Source organism: Dermochelys coriacea, chromosome 1, assembly GCF_009764565.3.
Source record: "Dermochelys coriacea isolate rDerCor1 chromosome 1, rDerCor1.pri.v4, whole genome shotgun sequence".
Taxonomy (NCBI): Eukaryota; Metazoa; Chordata; order Testudines; family Dermochelyidae; genus Dermochelys; species Dermochelys coriacea.
In genome coordinates, this window is record NC_050068.2 from 225,821,972 (window position 1) to 225,844,576 (window position 22,605).

The following is a 22,605-nucleotide window of genomic DNA, read 5'->3' on the forward strand; positions in this document are numbered from 1 at the left end:
CTTTAATGATCAAATGCTGTTATAGTAGTGCAGTGTCTCAGATATTCATTGTACTTTCCAGAAGTTCACTAGCATATACAAAAAATTCTGTAGTGTTTTCCAGTGTGTGCTTATTATACCAAATTACATTGTAAGGTAAGGTTTCAGAGTAGCAGCCGTGTTAGTCTGTATTCACAAAAAGAAAAGGAGTACTTGTGGCACCTTAGAGACTAACAAATTTATTAGAGCATAAGCTTTCGTGAGCTACAGCTCACTTCATCGGATGCATTCCACCAAATGCATCTGATGAAGTGAGCTGTAGCTCACGAAAGCTTATGCTCTAATAAATTTGTTAGTCTCTAACGTGCCACAAGTACTCCTTTTCTTATTGTAAGGTAAAAAACTAAAATAGGAAACAGCAATTTATAAGTATATATAAAAGTAATTTGTATGCTGTAGCTTGCATCCTTACCAACAGAGGACTGTCTGAGCAATTAATGTCATTTACAATGTTTGCACTGGCTCTCTGTCAAATTCCATATTAATATTAAAGTCCCCCAATTCTCAAGTAGATCCATGAATAACTGTGGTTCATCTTACTTATCCACACTCACTCATTCTGATCATAATGGATGGTTAGGAATACAGATTCTAATCCTTAAAGTTAGGAAGTATGCTTCAAGTTGGAGTATATGTTCATAAATCAGCATATTTGTTTTCATCTAATTATGATCTGTATGACTTTGGGCATGCTACTAAGCTTTTCTCTGCTTCTGTCCCCATCCATGAAATGGAGAAAACACTGTTCACCTTTGTAAAGCACTTTCAGGTCCACTGACAAAAGACATTGTACATAAAGGCAAAGTATTTTTTTAAATTGGTATTTGCTTCCCTCATCTGCTTGCCACGAAAGTTTGGCTACTACTGTGGGGCTCTTTCCTCTTCAAACCACATAGTAATGTATAACACTGGATTACTTTACAAATGCAGGGTCCACCATAATCAGTGGCCTAACACAAAGTATATGTATCTGGAGGAAAAGAACTGCAAGATTAGTACAGACACATAGATATAGGGCGTTCACTCAGTTTTCATTTGATCCACATCACACCAATTGGGTGTTTTACCCAAGTGAAAAACTGGTTAAGGAATTCAATATTTGGCCCAGAGAATTTACAATACAAGCTTTTCCAAGAAGCACATTGTACAAACCAGACCAGGGAAATGTTCTGCGTACCAGAAAACTGAAAAGAAACTGCAGGTAGCAAATTGTAAGAAGCATGTCTCCAAATGGCTGATGGTATGAAGAGGGGAACAGCATTCAAGATTTATTTATTTAGGCTGCATAAAAAAAAAAAAGGACAATGACTGTGGCTGAACTGCCAACTCAAGGTATGAAGACAACTATTATTAAAATGTTTCTCTACCTTACATGGGTAGGCGGTTTGGTTGGGAGTAGGAAGTACTGCTTTTCCCTGTCTAGTTGCCAGACATTTCTGAAAAATGGACAATTATCTTGTTTATAGCGCTAGATTTCTTGGCAAGATTTTCTCCCTCAAGCCAGGCACAACCCATTTAATACAAACAGTATTACAAATACAAATCAATTTGACAGAAAGAAAGGACAGATCTTGAAATAGAAGCAACTCATCTATAAGTGCATCTGTCTTATAATTTATAACATTTAAAAACATCTATGCTACAGAATGAGACTGGGCAAAGAAGGGATGACAAACTAAAACAGATGTACTAGATGAGGTGTTGTGGTAGAAGAATGATACTGAGACTAACAAGAATTATTCAGTCAATCATCAGAAAACTATCCATCAATTGGATGCTGCCACAGGCGATGGTCATGTTCTGACTAATGTTAGTCTGATTTGCTGCAGTTCCGCTCAATTTATTTCTATACATTACATTGTGATTTTAAAAAAGATCAACTCAAGTGCCAGCTGCCCATTTTGATATGTTATATGATGGTTAGGACATTTTAATTTCCTTTAATTTAATTGTATACAAACATTTTTAAAGTGGACTCCAAATATAAATAAGCCATCAGTGATCTCTGAGTTTGAGGATTGTCTTCCATAAAACGATAGCCAGTTATCACTGGTGGATACACAGGTGGCTAATCCTGAATCCACAACTGATGCAGACATTTCCCGATGAAAAAGGCGAATCTGGATTGTTGAGTTGAGCTGTGGCACGTTCTTTCCTCCTTTCCCATTTCCTGTTATCTCTGATGGATCTCAAAATACTGGGATCCTTGCCACAAGGTCTTTTTCCATTTATCAGCCAAGGGCTTGGGTCTCCCATGAGTTTAAGTCAATGTTTAAAATCAAATCTACGCAAGGTAAGAGGGAAGGTACCGTACATCTGGGGTCGGGCTTGGGTTATGGGGGATTGCAAGTATCAGCTACAAGGTTCATGAAGTACATATATATCACATAACCAGCATAGATCCAAATTGGGGTGTGGGAGTTTTTAAAGCGTCAGTGGATACGTGGGCTTGGATATGCCACCCATGGGATGTATTAAGAGTCCAAGTCAGTATTGGTGTAGAGAATAAGTACATGGGTAGGGTGCATCCGTCAGTTCGTCAGGGAAGGAAGTGGGTTATTTCCCTGGTCGGCGTTCTTGGTTACTCGACCTGGTACTGGCGGCGTCCTGTGAGGTGTTCCGTGTAGATGTCTCTGGACCACCTGATGGTGTCAGACACCATGAGCTGTCTCATGAGCCTGGCGTAGCATCGACAGACTCCGCACGCTCCCAGTACCTGCTCGTTGTGGGGGTCCCATGCTCCCAGGGCTCCCACGACCAGGACATGGATCTGGACCTTGTGGCCCTGGGCTCTCAGCGTGTCAGCCAGTGGGGTGTACTTCAAGACCTTCCGTGCTTGGGCCTCATGGAAAGCTAGTGACCTGTTTTCAAATGGCACTGTGAAGTCTACCATGAGGACCTCCTTCTTTTCTGCTTTGGTCATGACAACATAGGGTCACAGTCAGCTGTCTGTCCCGGGGATGGCAGAGTCAACGGTGATCTTCCCCAGGGACAGCGGGATGGCTTTCACCAGCTGGTTCTTGATGGTGTTGTGGCAGTGCTGCCAGGCTCCGAAGTACTGTTTGCATCTACACAGGAGGTGGGGCAGGGTCTCATTGGCGTACCCGCACTTCCTGCAGCGCTTATTCCGGTTGCCGTGGCAGATGGCTCCATTGAGGGGAACGCAGTTGAGTCGGGCCAGGTGGATGAACCACCAGTCAGCGAACCTGGTGAAGCTGCCCAACCCCCCCCCCCCGGGAGGAAGTGGTTGCTGGCATCCCACTTGCTGGATCCCACCTCGAACACCTTGCCCTGGTCCGGCTTCCGCCTGAGGTTCTCAGCCTAGTGGCAGCGGATGCCATCCTTTCCAGCATTGTTCTGGCGGTCAGGGTAACGATGGTGTGGTCCGGGGTCTTTATTCGCGGCACCAGTATTCCCAACTCCCGGCGCTCCTCACACCACTTCCAGCGGCAGCTGATCCTCTTTTCTAGGCATCTCGAGGCATTACGGGCGCAGGACCAGAGAGAGGACAGGTCTCCCCTCTCTCCTTGGCTTTAAGGATGTCCTTGAGCCTTCCCTCATCCTTTGGCCGTGGCTCAGTTATGACCTGCTTCAGGAGTTGATTTTCTGGCATTTGAAGAACATGACCAGCCCAATGGAGTTGGTGGTAGACAATCATCACTTCAATGCTGGAGGCTTTGGCCTGGGACAGAACACTGATGTTGGTGCATTGGTCATTCCACTTGACTCAGAAAATTTTTCAGTGGCACCATTGATGGGTATCATTCAAGAATCTTGAGACGTCTACTGTACTTGACTAGGTTTCAGCACCATATAAGAGAGAAGGGATAACATAAGCCTGATACATGTGAAGCTCGGTTTGATTCTCGATGTAACGATCTTTGAAGATTGTTTTCTCAAGTGTTCGAAAGCTACACTGGCACATTGAAGGCAGTGTTGAATTTCATCATCAATGTCAGCTTTCTGTGACAGACAGCTGCCCAGGTAAAGGAAGTGCTCAACATTCTCTAGGGTCTCTTTATTGATCTGAATTATAGGAGCAGGATCCTGGTAATTTGCAGCCTGTTGGTGGAGTACTTCATTTTTCTTGGTGTTGAGTATGAGCCCAAGTTGGTTATAGGCCACAGAGAAAGTGCTGACTATTTTTTGAAGGTACCCTAAACATAGCCTGCCTTGCCTCCCCCCAACTGGATAACTGTGTCCAGAGGTATCACCTAACTGCGGTCAAAACTGAACAATGAAATTTGGAACTTGGAACGTTCAAGCCTGATGGACAACCTGAAAAGTAATCAGCCAGAGCAAAGAACAGCAATTGTGTCCAGAGAACTCAGGAGGCATAACATCGACTTTGCTGCACTGAGTGAGACCTGACATACAGGAGGAGGACAGCTCAAGGAAAAAGGTGGTGGTTTCACTTTTTTCTGGAAAGGAGCAGCAACAATGAACATTGAATCTACGGTGTTGCTTTTGCTATCAAAAACAAAATCGTCAGCCAACTCCCAGAATTACCTGTTAGCATCAATGAATGACTCAGGACCTTCTGTCTTAAACTTGCCAAAAATCAGCTTGCAGCACTCAGTGCATATGCTCCAACCCTTGATGCTGATAACGAAATCAAAAGAAAGATTTTATGCCAACCTTGACCGAATTCTCTCTGCCATCACCAAAGAGGACAAGCTCATACTCCTTGGCAATTTTAATGCAAGAGTTGGACATGATTTGCAGCTTTGGAATGGCATGATCAGAAAGGAAGGAGTGGGCAAGACCAATTCCAACAGAATTCTTCTCCTGACCAAATGTGCGGAAAACATATAAATAAGTATTACTCCCAGGAAAGGTGCCAGACTGACAGCACCACATCTGAGCTCTCAATATCAATTCAGGCTGTCCCACATGAGTCAACCTCATTGAGGAGGAATGAACTTAAAAGGTAGCTCAGCTGTTCAATTAAGAGTGTCCAAACAATATCAATTTGATTAATTGTAAATATTTATATATTAGGTTATTTTAAACATGGCCCTGAGGATAATGACTATTGAAGAGATGGTCCCTGTTGATCTGATGTAAATTTGAAGTAGTTATGTAAAAGTGAAAATCTCTTTCCATACTCATCTTCTTTGAAAGTCATATTGTTGTCAATGGTATAACAATCCTCTGTGCTCCTGCAGGAGGGTCTTACCTTTCCCTCAACATCCAGCTCACTTATGACACAATTGGTCATCAGTCTCCATAGAAGGATCTTTATTTCACTTACAAAACCCATTGAACTGATCTGGCCACATCACTGAGAAAAATAAAATTTGGTGCTCAGACTCAGAGGTGATATAAATAGAGATGTACAAAACACAATAAGTTGTCATAAGTCAATATGAATATAGCTCACATGCCCAAGGGGACGTAGTTATAACAAGAAAAGCAAATAGAAGCAGCTACATAAGTAAGGGTTGCAGAAACAGCACTATGGTTAGGACTGTGCTTAGAAACATTAAACCTAATGCTTTGAGACTGGGAGGCCATATACTCAATGAAGGTGGCAAGGATGGTCATCATCATCATCCACAGACATGGATTTTATGGCTAAACCAGACTTACATGTTCAGAATAGTACTTGCAAACTAAAGGAAACTCAGATGTGACATAAATTTGAGGCCTTGGAAAGACCGTGCTCCTGTAACAGAATCCAAATGGGCTGCATTTATTTGGGGTTAACATCACTGTTATTTTCTGCCAATAGCTCTAATCTCTAGATTCCTTTGCATAACTTCTGTCCTAGCAACATCTTCCAATTTAGTATTATCTTGAATTTAATGTGCTGTTTACTACTACTTTTAGGTCATTAGTAAATATGTTAAATAAAACTAGGTCCAACACTGGTTCCTGGGGACTACATGAGGCACATCACCTTTTACTAAGTACATCATCAAGCATCATTACTTTAGTTAAGGAAATTCTTCCACAAAAGAAATACATAAGAAACAAAGGGTTAGACTGCAACCCCCCTTACATGGCCATGCAGTGAAAGGATGGAGTAAGGAGCCTTTTCCCCTTGTGTGGCCCATGTATGGGCAGCCCAGAGTAACAGTATCTATGTTCTGGGAACTACAGGGGATGTTCTGCACCAAAGCGACTCACAAGAAATGGGTTGGGGAATGGTAGGGAATAAACAGATGTTCTGCCCCCACTATCTGCCAGAGCTGTCTCTGTATGAGAGGGAGGTCATATAGCAAAAGTACTCTTTCAGTGTAACTGGGAAGCCCAAGCTCAATGCTACCTAAAGCTCCCAACGCAAGGTGCACAGCTCGGTCTGGCTCCCAGGGCAGGGATGTGGTACACTTAGGCCACAGAAAATATTTTTGAAAGAACGAGAGGGTACAGAAATGCAAGTTTAATTACTTAAAATGAACAATATTTGTTCAATAGGAATGCAAAAATGAAGCTGAGATGGCAACTTTAAAACATATCAATCAATATATGTTGCAATAGCTACTTTAACACAGTGCCCAATAAAAATCCTGTCTGCAGTATTCTTTTTCACACTCACATTAATATTTAAGTTTGCCAGTCCTTTTAGCTGAATTTATGGAAGAAGATTACTATCTAGTAAAAGCAGTAATTAAACATTTAGTGGCTTAACTGTTAAATTACAGGCCCTTCTGTACTTTCAAAATTACAGCAACTTAATTATTACAGCTCATCAAGCATAGCTGCTTAAGAAGTGAACAACAAAATGTCACTCTGCGTATACTTACTGATCTCAATATAGAACAAATTATTAAAATGTATGAACTCTTATTCTAGTTTAATTGTACAAGCACAGAAGGGCTCTATACTAAAACTTCTAGGAATTCCCTCAATCTTATTATCTAGGTTGTTTTGAATATAATTAGTGTCTGTGTATGTATATGTACATATATGCTCATGTGCAAGTTTCACTGAAAAAGATTGTGATCATTACTTAAAAGTAATTTCACACTCAGCAAGTAATTTTTTTTTATTATACCATGCTTTAATACAGATACAAATCAAAGTTTCCCATGAAATTATTGCTTGAAAGAAAAATCTGATGTATACAACTGACATGAAAATACCTATTCCCCCGTCACTGCACACGTCAGATTGCAGGGTATTTTTGTGAAGAAGTCACAAACACTGGGAAGCACTATGCTTTCTCCCACAAAGTCTGATTACAAAATGCGCAGCTATGATATCAGTATGCCATATCAGGCAAACCCTGACCCGCACAAACGGTTTCTTTTACTCTCCGTTTAAGCCATACAACATGACAGACTTTCCCTTCTTGTCACAAAAAATTGGTAAGTTAAAAAAGGTGCTAGAAAGTAGACAAATTGGAACATAATCGGACAGAGTATAAAAAAAATCCAGCATGCTGTGGATTCAGAGGCACATGTGTTTTTCTCGAACTCCACCCCAGTCTCCTGTACTCAGTCTTACTTTCCTTCTTTGCTAAACTTTTAACACTTGTCACTGTCGGGATAATCCATGTTGGAAAGCACGTCTCTAAGAAGCATAATCAGTGGTAACAGTCTGGATTTACTGCATAAATAGATCCTGTAAAGGACTTGATTGCAACTAACAAGGGTAAAGTTGAAGCATTCATGACTAGACTATAGGTAACAGAGTTCCAGGTCACTTACTTTGTGAACACTGTTGCTGAACAAAGCATTTGTTGCCAAAGCTAGTAGGTATTCTAGACAGCTGTAGACATTTATATGAATAACGGCAACATCTACAGTTACAGTAGCCAGGTTCAAATTACAAGGTATATCTCAAACTACCTGCTTCAAGGCATAAGATAATCACCAGGTAAAGACAAACTTTGCACAATTGCGAGCATCATGGAAAAGTTTATTACTTCAACTGAAGTACAGAGCACTGGCCCATCAGTGAAAGGATGGAGTTTTTTCTTCCCAATCTGGTAACTGCTGTAGTCTTAGAACAGTTCTCATTACTTGGAATATTTGTACACAAAATTACATTCATTGTATACATTGCAAACCTTCACAAAAGGAAGAGAATTCACTATGGATAAGGTGAAATCAATTTTAAAAATTGGTTCCCTATCCATGGCTGCCAGTTACATTGTTAAAAAAAATAAACAGCTTCCTAACATTTTTTGTTTCACTTAAATTTTTTTTTTAAACAATAAGATGAATAACTCAACCCAGCATTTAGGCAGGTCATAACAATATTGAATACAGATCACATGCAACTCAATTACATTCCCTTCTCCTCCACCTGCTCCCCTTCCCCCCAACACGCTAATACTATATTAAAAGAACATTTAAGCTGGAAAATCAAGTACTTGAAAATTAGGAAGATCCAGAATTTAGGATACCCGGGCAATCTTAATTCTGTCCCCTTGTATGCAGTTTTTTTCCACCAAATGCATCCGATGAAGTGAGCTGTAGCTCACGAAAGCTTATGCTCTAATAAATTTGTTAGTCTCTAAGGTGCCACAAGTACTCCTTTTCTTTTTTCTTGTATGCATACATTGTGATAGTCTTTAATGACAGTATCACACACTACTTTTTCAAGAGGATGAACAGTGAACTCAAACTAAATCAGCGTTTTTAGGATCCTCAGTGAAGCTTGATCTACAGCACTAGTACATTAGCTAGATACAGGAGATCCTTTACTTGAGGGGATGCAGGTAATTCCTTGCTTATGGGTGAAGGGGACAAAGAGAACCCCCAACCACTGGCTGGGAAGGGATGGGGGGAAAGCACCTTCTCTGTGTGATATCTTGGGAGAGGGATGGGGGAGAGAAGGCTGGTGTGATCCACACCATGCCCCCTGAGAGGCTGTCTGCTCCTGGGGTTCCAGAACAGTGTGTGATGCTATTGCTGTGATAGTGGCAATGCTGGCCTGATTTTAGACTAGAATATTCATGTTCAGTTACAATTTTGACATGCATGCTGAAAAAAAAAATGACAAAAGGCATAGGAATACAGCTGTTCATCCAAGGTTCGACAAGCTTTTGACAAACCACAGGAAGGTTTCTGTTAGAAACCTGGCTGCCTTTCTGGGGACCCGAAGGCTTCCAGGAACCCTGACTCTGAGGTAACCCTGCCATGATGACTGCCCTAGGAACCTCAGGACTTCCAGACTCTCAGGTGAGCTGGCTCCCCATGCTGCTTGACTCTCTCACCCATCCAACCCTGAACAGAATTTCATGGGACAGAGAACAGACACTCCGTTGGTCCCAGGGTTTTCTTCCTGGTGGATTTACAAGGATTGATGCAAAATGATGGAAGGGCAAGAGTTTTTCATAAAAAGTTTGCAAGAAACTTTATATCCCTAACTTTTCCACATGAAGAGTTATTAAAGACCATGATAAACTAGTTTCAGGCTGGACTATGGATTAATTTATAGTGCTCACCATAAATCAGTCAACATTAATCCACACCTCTCTGCTGCATATCTGATTAATGATTGGCTAGGTGCGAAAGGTACAAATCTTGAAATACAAAAAGAAATAAGTGGAAGTTTGGTATCTTCCATTTATTTCTTTATCTAAGGAAGGGCAATAGCTTCATTAGAGAACTGAGAATAGTTTATCAATCATCTTTACCTTCTCTTGCCCCACCCTCCACTCCACAGCCAATTAAATTTGCAGCCTGGAAGTTTGAACTGTGCTGTAGCAACTTAGAGGGCAAGAGAGTGATTAAGGATCTTAAACTTAACACAAATAGTCTTCCAGTTAAGGAAATTGATGGGAATTGGAAATGGAGGCTCCAGGTGTCAATTTTTCTCCTTTGGTAACTGTTGCAGCTCAAAGAAAAAAGAAAAGGAGTACTTGTGGCACCTTAGAGACTAACAAATTTATTTGAGCATAAGCTTTCATGAGCTACAGCTCACTTCATCCAATGAAGTGAGCTGTAGCTCAGGAAAGCTTATGCTCAAATAAATTTGTTAGTCTCTAAGGTGCCACAAGTACTCCTTTTTCTTTTTTGCGAATACAGACTAACACAGCTGCTACTCTGAAACCTGTTGCAGCTCAGTTCTAGTTCAACTTTCACTCTTTTGGTTCATGTGAAGTCACCACTTCACTCATTCTCCAGTTATTTCTAATATTAAAAAAAAAATCAGAAAAAATATTTTTTAAAGACAAAATCTTCCAAGTGCCTTACATCTTAAAGGTGAGAAAAGAGTACAAGACAGTTTTTTCCCTTTTGTAGCTCACCTTCAAAAGCAAGAATACAGGCGAACTAGAATGCCTGTTAGTAAGGGAATACTTATGTAACTTACATTAGCTGAAATGTGCTGAGAATAACCAGTGGGATACCATAACTCTGGGTTATAAAGATATAGAATGTATATAGATGTATATAGAAAAGATATAGATGTATATAGAAAATAGACTGAGGTTGCCAAATTGCTAAAAAAAAAAAAAGGGTTCCTTACACAATCATATGAAAATGGAGATAATCATATGGTAGAATCTGTATGGACACCTCCAAAGTTCTAGGACTTACAACAACCTAAAAAACATATTCATATGATTTTAACTTTGAATTTCCTGACTTTTACAATAAAAACAGTCAGTTTTTTGGGTTCCCATATCAAATACAACAAAGCTTCCCTTAGAAGAAAGATCATCAAGAGTTTGCTCACAATCACAGCTCCAGTACATGTAAACAAACAGAACAAAATCTAGGACGAATTTTGGCTTCTAAGAGCTAATCACAAGCAACAGAAACTGTCTTCTTGGAAGACCAACCTTCAGCAGCTGAAGACTACATCAACCTGCCACAGTTATCAAGCAGGCCATAGAGCACCATAGAGAAATACTCCTTTGGGAGCACACATGTATGTGCAGGTCAGGCGGCACAGTTAAGAAACACTTCAGGACTCAGGCTTATGGCATGTATGCACGCCCACGTGTGGAATACACATACGGACCATCACTTGAAGAAGAAATACCCCTTTCTGTTTATAAATGATGAGGTCTGGTGCAGGGGGGAAAATGATATGCATATCGTTCCCAACAATTGCCCAGTAGAATCCAAGAACCCAGTGTGTGCAGAGCCATCAATCTCTTGAGCGTTACCAAGCTTTACCACCTGGTGCAATGGTACCTTCTGCGTAACAGCACACACCTGCACGACTGTGGCCCTAACAGTCCACCCTCCTACTCTGAATTGGTTGGATAAGGACTGGTCAGAGTTGGGGTGACCAGTTTATAGATGGTGATGGCAACTCACTTCTCAACAGGTATGGGAGTTAACATGTTGGTATACTGCCACTACTAGTTCAAAAGAGATCTCAAAAAAGATTGCCTCCACCATCCTGAAATTCTGTTGCAACTGCTGGTCTGCAAAATAATCCTCTCCCACTAATCCATGCTGGTTTCCCAAGCCCAGAAAAGCTGGAAATCTGCATGAAGCTGGTCCAGGAACAGTACACATAATAGCTGTTGCTTGGAATCATCCTCCTCTTTCTCATCCTCTCCTCTTCCCACCGCTGCTGGAGGAACTGCTATTGGAGCCACATCAGCTACTTGGTGGTATGGTGGTTGAAAGCCAAAGCCAAAGCCACTGACAAGAGCTCAAATAAAGCCCCAACAACCTCTCTATTTGCAATCATCAGCATTACAGTATGAAGCATTGTTGAGTCCATCCTGGCTGGCAGCAATTTGATAATGGTGCTAGCCCACCCAGAAACAGGAACCACAGGATGGAGGGAACAGAATCATGGGATTTTTGGAGTTTGACCCCAATTCTCAGAAGTCCATTGGCTTCCACAATGTATCTCACAGTGCACAGCAAGAAAAATCCAAGAATTCACACAGGTCAACACTGAAGCAAAGGACCACAGGATACCTCCCCAAAATGCCATGCACTTAGAGTGCAGCAAGCCCTTGCCATATGTATATGTCGAACTGAAACAGGGCACCACTGTCCTAAGTGCACGCTATTACTGCTACTTATGTACTGTGCACCAGCTACTCCGCATCAAGTCAGAGCAAACTAAAACCTCTGTGTAGAAAAGCCCTCTAACTAATGCTATGAAATAATAATGCAAACCTAACTAGGAAGATAGGGCTGGGGTAAGAGGGGATTGGAGCAAACAGCTAATCATAGTAGGGAAGAGACTGTTCCAAGTGAAAACTGCAGAAATCATTCTGATGACTGCTTAAAGAAATCAGCTGCTTAAAGTGCTTCTGCAGCTGCTATGCCAGCTTCAGTCTCTGGCTAGTTCTGCCCCCGTAATTTCCTTCCTCAAGATCACATGACAGGGGGATAGACGGGAGGCCACTACATGGGTCTCGGTGTCCCCAGAGGGAGATGGGGGAGTCTCCCCTGCATAGTTCTGGGTCTAGGGATACTGAGGGAGATGCATGACCTGGACCCCCCATTCCCCATGCTCCCAGTGCAGCTTTAACTGCTGTTGTAGCTGCTGTGCTAGCTTCAGTCTATACCTACTGTAACTCGTGAGCTATACTCTCATATCTCTGCCGTCTTCTCTTCTCTTCCCTTCCGGTTACACTCTGTTTCTGTATGAAAATTAATTTGTATTGTCACCAGTCCAGGTAATTTTTTAATAAGAAATTAGTAACTTAAAAGAAGTAAAGCTATTCCAGGGCTAATTTATCCACTTTTGCCAGAGACCCCCAACCCTCTCTACCAACCACATCCACAGCTACTGCAGTTACTTACACTGAAAAGCAAGAATAGAAAATAAATGAGCTTTCAGCATCTGACCATAAGGCTCCAACACTGCTGACCACCAGCAAGTGCTCCACAGACCTTTGTAGGGTAGAAAGGTCATTATAGCTTCAATCTCATTGACGGCTGCCATCCTTTCACCAACAAAAGTCCCAAAGGCAACTGGAGTCCTGTGCATGGAAGCATCATGATTTACTCTGAGTGGATGTCACTCACACCAAAAATAAAATTTTCTGTGTTGGAAACTTGAGCTTAGAAGCATCCTGTGGCTCAAACAGAGGGTTCAGCAGCTTGGTAAGAGTGCATTAATATCCCGTGAGATTACTTAAAAAAAAAAAAAAGGGAAACAGTAAATGCAACAAGTCCCACAAGGACCTGGCGAACAGGGGCTCAAATGTAAATGGTTTACTTGCTACATGTTGAGAAACAGTAGTAAATTAAACCAGAATAACATGGATATTTAAAAATTGTGACTATACAGTTTATTTAAGACAAGGGAAAAGATTCACATTGGTTTCACAGCAGACTAAAATTTTTTTTCACTTGTTGTATAGACTTTCAAGTAATTAATATCATGGATGAAGCGTCTAAAATCTTAGACTAGTTAAGCTCTCAGGAGCTGAGCAGACCGTGCCATATCCTGATTTAGGATGTAATAAAATATCCTGGTTCTGAATGACCAGATGTGATAAGACCTTCAGCTTGCCTTTGTATTGTCCGCTACCATCCCCTACAGCAACAGGAACCAGTTTTGACTTGGTCAACGAGGTGCCGTATAAATTATGCAACCTGTGTCTTGGCGCGCCAGGGACCAGCCATACAGGTCTATCCTATCACTAACTAGCCAAGCCTGCCTGCAAGCATTCTTACTTTCTGCTTTCCTACACAGCAGAAAAAACCCTGTTCTTTCTAGACTGTTTGCATAAAAAAATGTGGGCCAGATGTCTGCACTAGTGTCATCCAGTCGTGGAGCCCTAATTGCATTCAAAACTGCTCTCAACTTCATGACAATTTGTGTGAAGACTGGAGGCGGGGCTTAAGTGATACTGTGTGGACTTATCACCCACAGTAGATGCTGTAGTGGTTCCTATAATTGGAATGGAGGAATTTTACTTCCATTCTACTAGTATGTTTTTCCATTAACTCTCACAAAGTCAGAACATCTTGGCAGGAGTCCATCAAGCAGTAGCACTAGAAAGTCAGAATTTTGTCTCTCAAAGACTGTGATGTCAGTCAGAAATATCATAGAATAAAATTAGAATTAGAAAAATCTTATTTGGTCATCTAATCCAGTCTTCTCTTCACCTCACCTACTTTTCCAAACAATGCTGAATTTTTTACTACAGTATATCATCAAATGCCTTGTCCAGACCATTGTATACTTTTTAAGTGCTATTCAGATTGACAATACAAGTATTTGCAAAAAGTGGAAGTACATCACTGTGGTCACTAAGCATTTTGTGAAAACAAGCAACAGGGACACCAGACCATAGGAAAAGTACCTTAAACTGTCCAATCTTCTTTCAAGATGAAATTGTTTCCAGTTCATCACTTTCTCTAACAAATGGGTTGGCCTCCTAAAATGTTTGGCATCAGGAAGGAGCAGTAGTAAAACAAACAAAACAAAAACAAACAAAAAAAACCACACAACAAAAATCCAACTCTGTCTTTCTCTCTCACTGGTGTAGACCATGACTTCATGTAAGGGATAGTGGATTGGAGACTTCTTTTTTTCTAGCAATAGGGTCAGATACTATATTTAACCTGAATCGATGCTTGAGGGAACACTTTGCTGGAGTTTTCCCCAAAGCCCAACCCTGTAGTCCAATTGAGAGGGTAAGGAACTACCTTCTTTCCCAAAGGAGATCTTCTGATGTGCAATTTGTTTGCATAACTGTTCTAGATACTTTCAAATACCACTTGAATTCTCCTGCTTGGATTTCTGTTGACAATACTTGCAAATCCTGAGGAGCTGGCAATTTGTCAAGTTATTTTTCCTCTCCATTTTCTTGTCCTTTTTATGGCTCCCTTTAGGGTTTTTTGGTGTTTTTTTTAAAGTTCTGGTGCATACTTGAGAACTGAGCAGGCCAGTTCTATATCCATTCATCAGGTTTGATGCATACTGTAGTCATATGATTACACCAACTCAATAAATAAATAATATATGCTGCAAAATGATAGGTTTCTTTATTCCTCTTCTGCATATATTAGCTATTAGGACTCCAAAGATAAATACTAAAGATGTATTCTTGTTAAAAAATTATTTATGTTATGTTTGAGGCTGTTAAGGGCTCTGGTTTGGGAATAAGCACACTAACAAAAAGGAGAGAGAACACCTTGACAGAATGCAAAGTTGCTGTATTATTATATCACTGGGCATTCGGCAGCTATAAAAAGATGATTTCTACTTGCGCACGAGTTTAATGCATGGGACACGGTCAGACCATGCAAGAGCCCCCATGCCACAACTGAATAAGGACAAATACATAGCTGAAATCAGTCTGGCTCACCTTTGTGTTAGTATTGTTAAAATAGGTATTAGAATTGTTTAATATTTAGACTTTATTGAATGCCTGTGAGTTGCAGCATGTATTAATCTCACTTATAAATCTGTATTCCATACTGTAAGGTAATATCGGGATGTTCACATTGTAAGCCTCTGTAACTGTGTAAATCACCAGACAGGAGAAAGACATTAACTAGTGTGAAAAGCTGGTCTCCAATAGATGGTGTTATGTCCTGCCCAACACGGAAGGCCCATCGACACTAGATGGACTAGAATGGAAAAATTTTAAAGAGAACAAAAGACTTTGTTGGTTTACTCTCCCCCCACAAAGATGAGTCTTGCAAGTGAATTTCTCCCACCAACTGAAAGCTCAAAGCACAAAGGGGGGAGGGGGAGAATGAAAACCCCTAACAAGAAGGAATTGGATCTCACTGCTGCTTGGAATCTGGGGGACAAGGTTTCTTGGCATAAGCAAAAGATCCCCAGCAGCAGAGCCTGGTAAGACAAAGGCATAGATCTTGCTTATTACGGCAGCCTCTATTGCCCTTACAAATTTAAGATTATAACTCATTTGTGTATGAATGTTTACTTGCTTTAACCTTGTAAATAACCCGTTTCCTCTTTCTATTTAATAAATTTTTGGATAGCTTATTATAGGATTGGCTACAAGTGTTGTCTTTGGTGTGAATGCAATTGACCTGGAGTAAGCAACTGGCCCACTGGGACTGGAAATAACCAGAGTGCTGCTGTGATTAATGGTGTAAGAAACCATCTATCACAAAGATTACCTGGCTTACATGGGTGACAAGACAGATCAGAGTACACAAGGGGTCTGTCTGTGACTCCATGTTAAGGCTGTAACAACAAATGAGGAATTTAAACTCGATAATCAGTTGGTGAAACCAAGGTATAGAACTCTCGACCAATTTGAGGTTTGTACCCTGGTTCGTAACAGTCTGCCCTGAGGCTGGTACTCATGCTTTTGAGTCACTACTGGTTGGCTTGTCAACATAAAGATCCTGCACATGATATTAACAGTGTAGAAGACTAAACTGTACACAATTTCAAAATAAAGAATGGTAAGATTATTTCTCAATTTCTACATGAAAACAAAATGGCTGGCTAGAGACAAGTGTACCAATACCATTTTCTGTAGCCGTGACCCTACTCTTCCAGCACTCAATGCCCTCTGATGTTCTCTCTCCAGTTCAGGCACAATTCTCAATGTACCACCACCTACAGCAGGGGTGGGCAAACTTTTTGCCCTGAGGGCCACATTGGGTTTCCAAAGTTGTATGGAGGGCCGGTTAGGGGAGGCTGTGACCCCGACCCATTATCCGACCCCCCCCGCTTCTCACCCCCTGATGGCCCCCCCGGTAGTCCTGCCCCATCCAAGCCCCCTGTTCCCTGACAGGCCCCCACCCGGGACTCTTGCCCCATCCACCCCCCCGTCCCCTGACCACCCCCGGTACCCCCACCCCTGACTGCCCCCCGCTGCCCCATCCAACCCTCCCTCCTTACTGCCCCCCCCCCCCAGAACCCCTGCCCATCTAACCCCCCTGCTCCCCGGCCTCTGACCGACCCAACCCTTATCCACACCCCCGGCCCCTGACCACCCCCCAAACTCCCCGCCCCCTTACCGCGCTGCCTGGTGCACCGGTGGCCGGTGGCACTGCTGCACCAGGACAGGCAACTGCGCCGCCCAGTTGAAGCCAGCCACGCACTGCGCAGCACAAAGCACCAGGTCAGGCCAGGCTCTGCAGCTGCACTGCCCCAGAAGCTCGCATCCCCAACGCCCAGCGGCGCAGTGAGCTGAGGCTGCGGGGGAAGGGGAACAGCAGGGGAGGGGCCGGGGGCTGAGGGGCCGGGCAGAACGGTCCCACAAGCCGGATGTGGCCCACAGGCTGTAGTTTGCCCACCTCTGACCTACAGAACCCTCCTCCCCAAATGGATTTTTCAGTTCTACTAGTTTCCTCATTTCCCCTCTCCAGATGTACATTTTCTGATTCTGCCCCTTCTCTCCAATGTTGTTTCAGGTCCCTATCCCCTTACAATGTCACTAATACACAAGATGCTAGAGCCAGCCCCAAGTGATTATACTTGGTTAAAACAATAAAAAAAAAATTTCCTTTGTTAAAACAAAAAACTCTTGTTCTAAAATATCCAATTTACCTTAGCAGCCATAAAATCTCATAATTAAACTTCAAAACCATACACACACACACACACACACGCACAGGATGCCTCTGTGCACACCTTATGGATCAGGCCCAGCACGAGTTAGACAGCTGAATCCTCGGTTCATGAATCACTGTGGGGCTCAGGCGGGGAGATAGGAGTCCCGACACCCAGAGTGAGGCAGTAATGAGCATGCTTAGAGGAAGAAATGGGCAACTAGTCAACTTTTTACTGCAGAAATGTAGGCAGAGTGAGTTTAGGCACCTACAGGTTCCAGTGGGAGTTTTCTGAATCACAGTGGAGCCTAGCTCTGGGACTTAGCCGCCTAAGTCTGGGGTTTAGGCACCAAAGCACTTTTATGAATGCAGGCCAGTGAAACTACTCAGCTGTGTAATGTTATGCATGTGCTTAAGTCTTTGAGGGATCAAGCTCTTCAATGGCAAATGGTAAATACCATCTGCATTTCAGTGGTGATTGAAATTATAAAGAGTTTACCAACAGAATAATCACTTAAAATATGCAAAATGTAAACCCTCTGTGACAGAGGTCCATACTAATGCTAACCAGCAAATGGCTCATTGTTCTTTAAAAGCAGCTCCTGTCTCAGACCTGACAAACTCACTACACCTAATATACCATTTTCTATTTGAATCTCTTTTCTTTCATAAAATAAATTTCCTTTTGTTTTACTATACTCGAACTCAAGGCTGTGTGTGATACAGGAGCATTGGACTAAGGTAAAACGTGTAAACTGGGCTACACTACTTCTTTGGGGACAGATGGATTTCAGATATCTGAGTATCCAGCGGTCAGGGGCTGGATAGCCCAGAGGGACACACTGAAGGGACTCGGGAGCTGGAGTGCATCTACTGTCAATCCACAGGGCAAAGGCAGGACTGGTATAGTTCACAAGAGAGTGCTTGAGTAGCTGAACAGGCTGGTTGTGTCTGGGACCTAACACGCACACAGAAAGCAGGTAGCAACAAGGTGACTCAGAGCCCTGGGTGCCTCAAAAAGCATCACACCCTCCAATTTTGCTATGCTTTTTTAAAGGAAAATGTGCATCTTATACACAGCATTTTCATTATATTTGTTAAAAATACGTTCAAATGGCACTGCAATTTTAAAACCACCTGAACAAAGGAACTGGGAGAAATGGGTTATTTCTCATTAACAAAAGTTAAACACGTTGTTACATATAATCAAACAAAAACACTCTAGATGGGGTATTAGTCTAAAAGACATTAGAACTGTGAGATGTACATAGGATACAGAAGTGTCTTGGTCATTCTTACTGACAACAGGAATTATGAAGTGATTCTGGAGAGTGTATTGATTTTAAAAAGCCATAGAATTAAGTTTGTTTACTGAGTCTAGGATTCAAATTATTTCTGAAATTGCTTCTTATTCAACCTCTAATATTTTGTACCAATATAACACTTTTCAGGCCACATACATGTGCACAGATTTCTAAAAAATGTTCACTCACAAACTAAATCTGAATTGAGAGGGACACATTTTGCTTTGTCTTTGCAGTTCATTATTTTCATCAGCACTGGATGTACAGTATAATGCAGAGATTCTTTACTGATGGGATTGACAATTATTTATTCTCAGTACTAAGAATTCTTGCTGCTCTAAAAACAAACATTACTTTTTGGCTTCTAAATTATGAGTAACATGAAAATTACACAACTTATAGCTATATAATCAAAGATGAATCCTTTGCTGCTACACAAGTGTACAACATGAAGGCTTTGTGGGCATACTTACGTACTATGCCTACATGATTGCAGTCATATTACCTAACATGACGGGAAAGGAATTTTCTGATGATAAAACCAACTACAGCTCACCTTAGAGTGGTACAACCCTAGGCCTTGAATTACTCAACACGATCATTACAATCCTCCATTTCTGCAAAAAGGAAGATCAGGTCAGGAGGTGCATCCATATCATAAGGGAATCTTAAACTAGATAATCAGGGAGATGATCAAGGGAAAATACCACAAATTCAGATAGCTGCTGTTGTCCTTATGTTAAACTCACCCCGTCCTTATCTATAGATGAGCAGGACACACTCAGCTCACAACTAACTGGTCAGGGAACAGCTCCACTAATAGAAATTTTGCATTGTCTCTAAAACATTTGACTTCAGACCTCAGAACATTTGAATGCATGTGTAAGAAAGTTTCAGTTCATATTGGTGGACCAAAATAAGTTTCACTATGGTACTTAACACAATTATGATGCAGTATTTTGTAGATATCAAATAGCTGTTAATGATTTACTGGATGATTAATTTTCCCAGTCCATTTTGTTTATTTAGAGCATAAAATTGTAGGAGTGGGAGACGTTTTTAAAGAATTACCTAAATTCAGAATATTAGGTAAGTTATTTTTAATAAGTAATAAAAGAAAGTAGCGTATTAATCTATTGTATAAGACTATGCAAGTATAGAAAGCAGGAATTTCATCTACCTTTATTCTTAGCTGTCTTAATATACATTAAGAACAACCCTAGTATGGTATAAAATAGCTCAGAGAGCATATTTCCACATTGGGTACTGACCTTTTTTTATTGGCTATTCAGAAAGTATATTCCACTTACTGTGGTTTGTAGAATGCATAAACTGTGCTTGGGAAACCTGATGTTACTTTAACACTTGAAATATGTTATAGCTGTTGAGGGTCCTTGTTTTCGCCCCTCTAATCTCATGCTCCATTAGGTGAAAAGATTATTGACTGTCCTTGGAAGAGTGGTTAAATATTCACTTTCAGTTTAGGACTTCTGACCTGAAGGCAAAAACTAGCTTTGACAGACTATCCAGTGGCAACATTTTTCTGAATAAAGTTCTTTGGATTTTGTTTTGTTATAGTATTTATTAATTCTTGTTTTATTTTTTTATAATAAATAGTCATGGAAAACTAAGGTATAAGGCATAAGGTATCTGTTTAAAATAGATTGAACCATGCTGTATTTTAGGCTACATCTATACTACAGCACTTACAGTGGTGCAGTTGTGGTGGAGACGCTCTAAGCTGATGGGAGAAAGAGCTCTCCTGTCAACTTAACAACTCCTGCCTCCATGAGTGGTGGTAGCTATGTCAGCAGGAAAAGATCTCCTGCTGACATAGTGCTGTCTACACCCGTATTTATGTCGGTATAACTTAATCACTCAGAGGTGTGTATTATTCACACCCCACAGCCACATAAATTATATCAGAGTAATTTGTAATGTAGACAAGGTCTCAGCTTTCTCACACCTTTGGCATTAAGTTCATTATTTTCAGCATCCACCATACTTAAGAGCTTTTCCTCAATCTTTCCATTCTTATCTACTCCTCCACCCATAACCATGAACTGTTGTCCAGTCCCTGCTTTCAGATGCGATCATCTATTGACATAACAGCCCTCCTAAACCTCTGCGTTCAGCACCTTAACCCAAAATAGCCCACTACTGCAGTCAATGTTTTCAGATAAGCTCCTGCTCCCTTCCCCCCCCCCCGCCCACACACACAGTGTGCTGCAATTTTCCCTATTGCTTTCATCTTAGCCTCCCCTCCAATAGTGCAAATTCTCTTTTACTTTTGGACAATCACACTTTCTCTGTGTCATCCAATGCTGCAATTTTCTCTCAGCTCACTTCACAGTAGCATTCCAATATTTGTCAGTTTAACTCAGTACTCTTTCCCAGCCTTCGCTTCCCACCCCCAACTTCAGGCCTCAGTCTTAACTTTACCCCTTCACCCTCAATCTTCTTTCCCAGCTGACTTCTTCCCTCCCCCACTGGCATTCCAATCTATCTTTTCATCATCTTTCCCCCCAAGGTACTCCAGTCTTCTATCTCAGCTTCCCCAGTCTCTGCACAGCTGCACTCTTCACACCATCTGCAACCTCCTGCATGATTCATCACTAAACACAACACACCATGATTATTCACAATTTGAAAAGCTACAGTGGAATTTACATCTGTTCCCGGAAAACACTTAACAAGACTGAGCAGAGAAGGACTGCACTGTGTACTTTCTGTGGTTTTATACTATTGGTAAATTGTATTCCTATCTTACTGATACTAAATGGCACACTTGATTTCCTCAATTCAGTTTAGCAACAGGGTTATGCGCTATTAGAATTACCATCCTTCAAACAAGATACTACATGAAGGTCCTTTCTGACCATTTGTTTTGGTGGCAGTTAAAGATCCCATAGTAACTTTCAGAACGAGGAAGGGTAAATTGCAGTGTTCTAGCCATCATTCTCTTCCCCACGCTAAACAAATTCTAATGTCCAAGGCTATAAAGGCTGCTTGGTTTGCTTGTGTTCTCACTGTACTGCCAGTTTAACTCGTTCCTTCATGATGTTCTTCTGTAGAACACGGTAACAGGAGGCTGCTTTTCTACTATGTTTAAATAAAATTATTTGTTAAATACAAACTTTCCTTGCTTTGTGGAACGTGAAACCAAATTCCCCCTTTGAATGAAGTCTTCTCTGTAAGAAAACACCCATTTTGTTTCCAGTAAGCTAGAAATTTTAGCACGAGAGTCTTTCCCCTACCATAAACAAGCTATTTGAAAATAAAGTTTACATTACAATTAGCATTGCTGGGTTGATGATAAGCACAAGTGTAATGAATTCACATTTTTTAGCAAATGGACACAAAATAATCACACTTTCAAGCAACTGAGATGTCAAATAGAGGATATGGTTCTTGGATACGTGACATCACAGTTCTATATCATGTCACTCAATACAATACAGCGATCACAAGACTTGCTCCACTCCAGAAGATGCCAAACCATAGCCAGTTATTTCACTGACATCTTAGGTCTCTGCTTACCCTTTGAATGATTTGATGGGTGATGCCTCACTTCTTAGATAACATGGTATTGGTTTAATGGTGTCACAGTGCTTTATAAAGGAGGACAGTATTTTAACCTCATTTTTGTATACGGGGAAACTGAGGCACACAGCTGAAATGACTGCCACTGGCTTCTTGAATGACTTCAGGCAAGACACAGAAACCAGGTTTCCACTGGCCCCAAACATTTGTACAGTAGTTTTTATTCATTTTGCTAAGGCATTGCAGCTAATAATATTAATGTTTCAATTTAAGATTCAGACCCAGGACTGCGCTATAGGCCCAAAGATGATGGCTGAAAAGTTAAGTTCCATTTGATACTTGTGTGGGTA

At 41.3% G+C, this 22,605-nt stretch overlaps 1 protein-coding gene across 1 annotated transcript in view; it reads right to left on the reverse strand.

Moving 5' to 3' along the window:
* Positions 1 to 22,272, reverse strand: part of PPARA (peroxisome proliferator activated receptor alpha) — a 50,085-nt gene extending 27,813 nt beyond the window's left edge. Inside the window, 1 exon segment of the mRNA XM_043515175.1 lies at positions 22,253 to 22,272. The gene's annotated coding sequence lies outside the window, so the exon portion shown is untranslated.
* Positions 22,273 to 22,605: the final 333 nt, after the last annotated feature.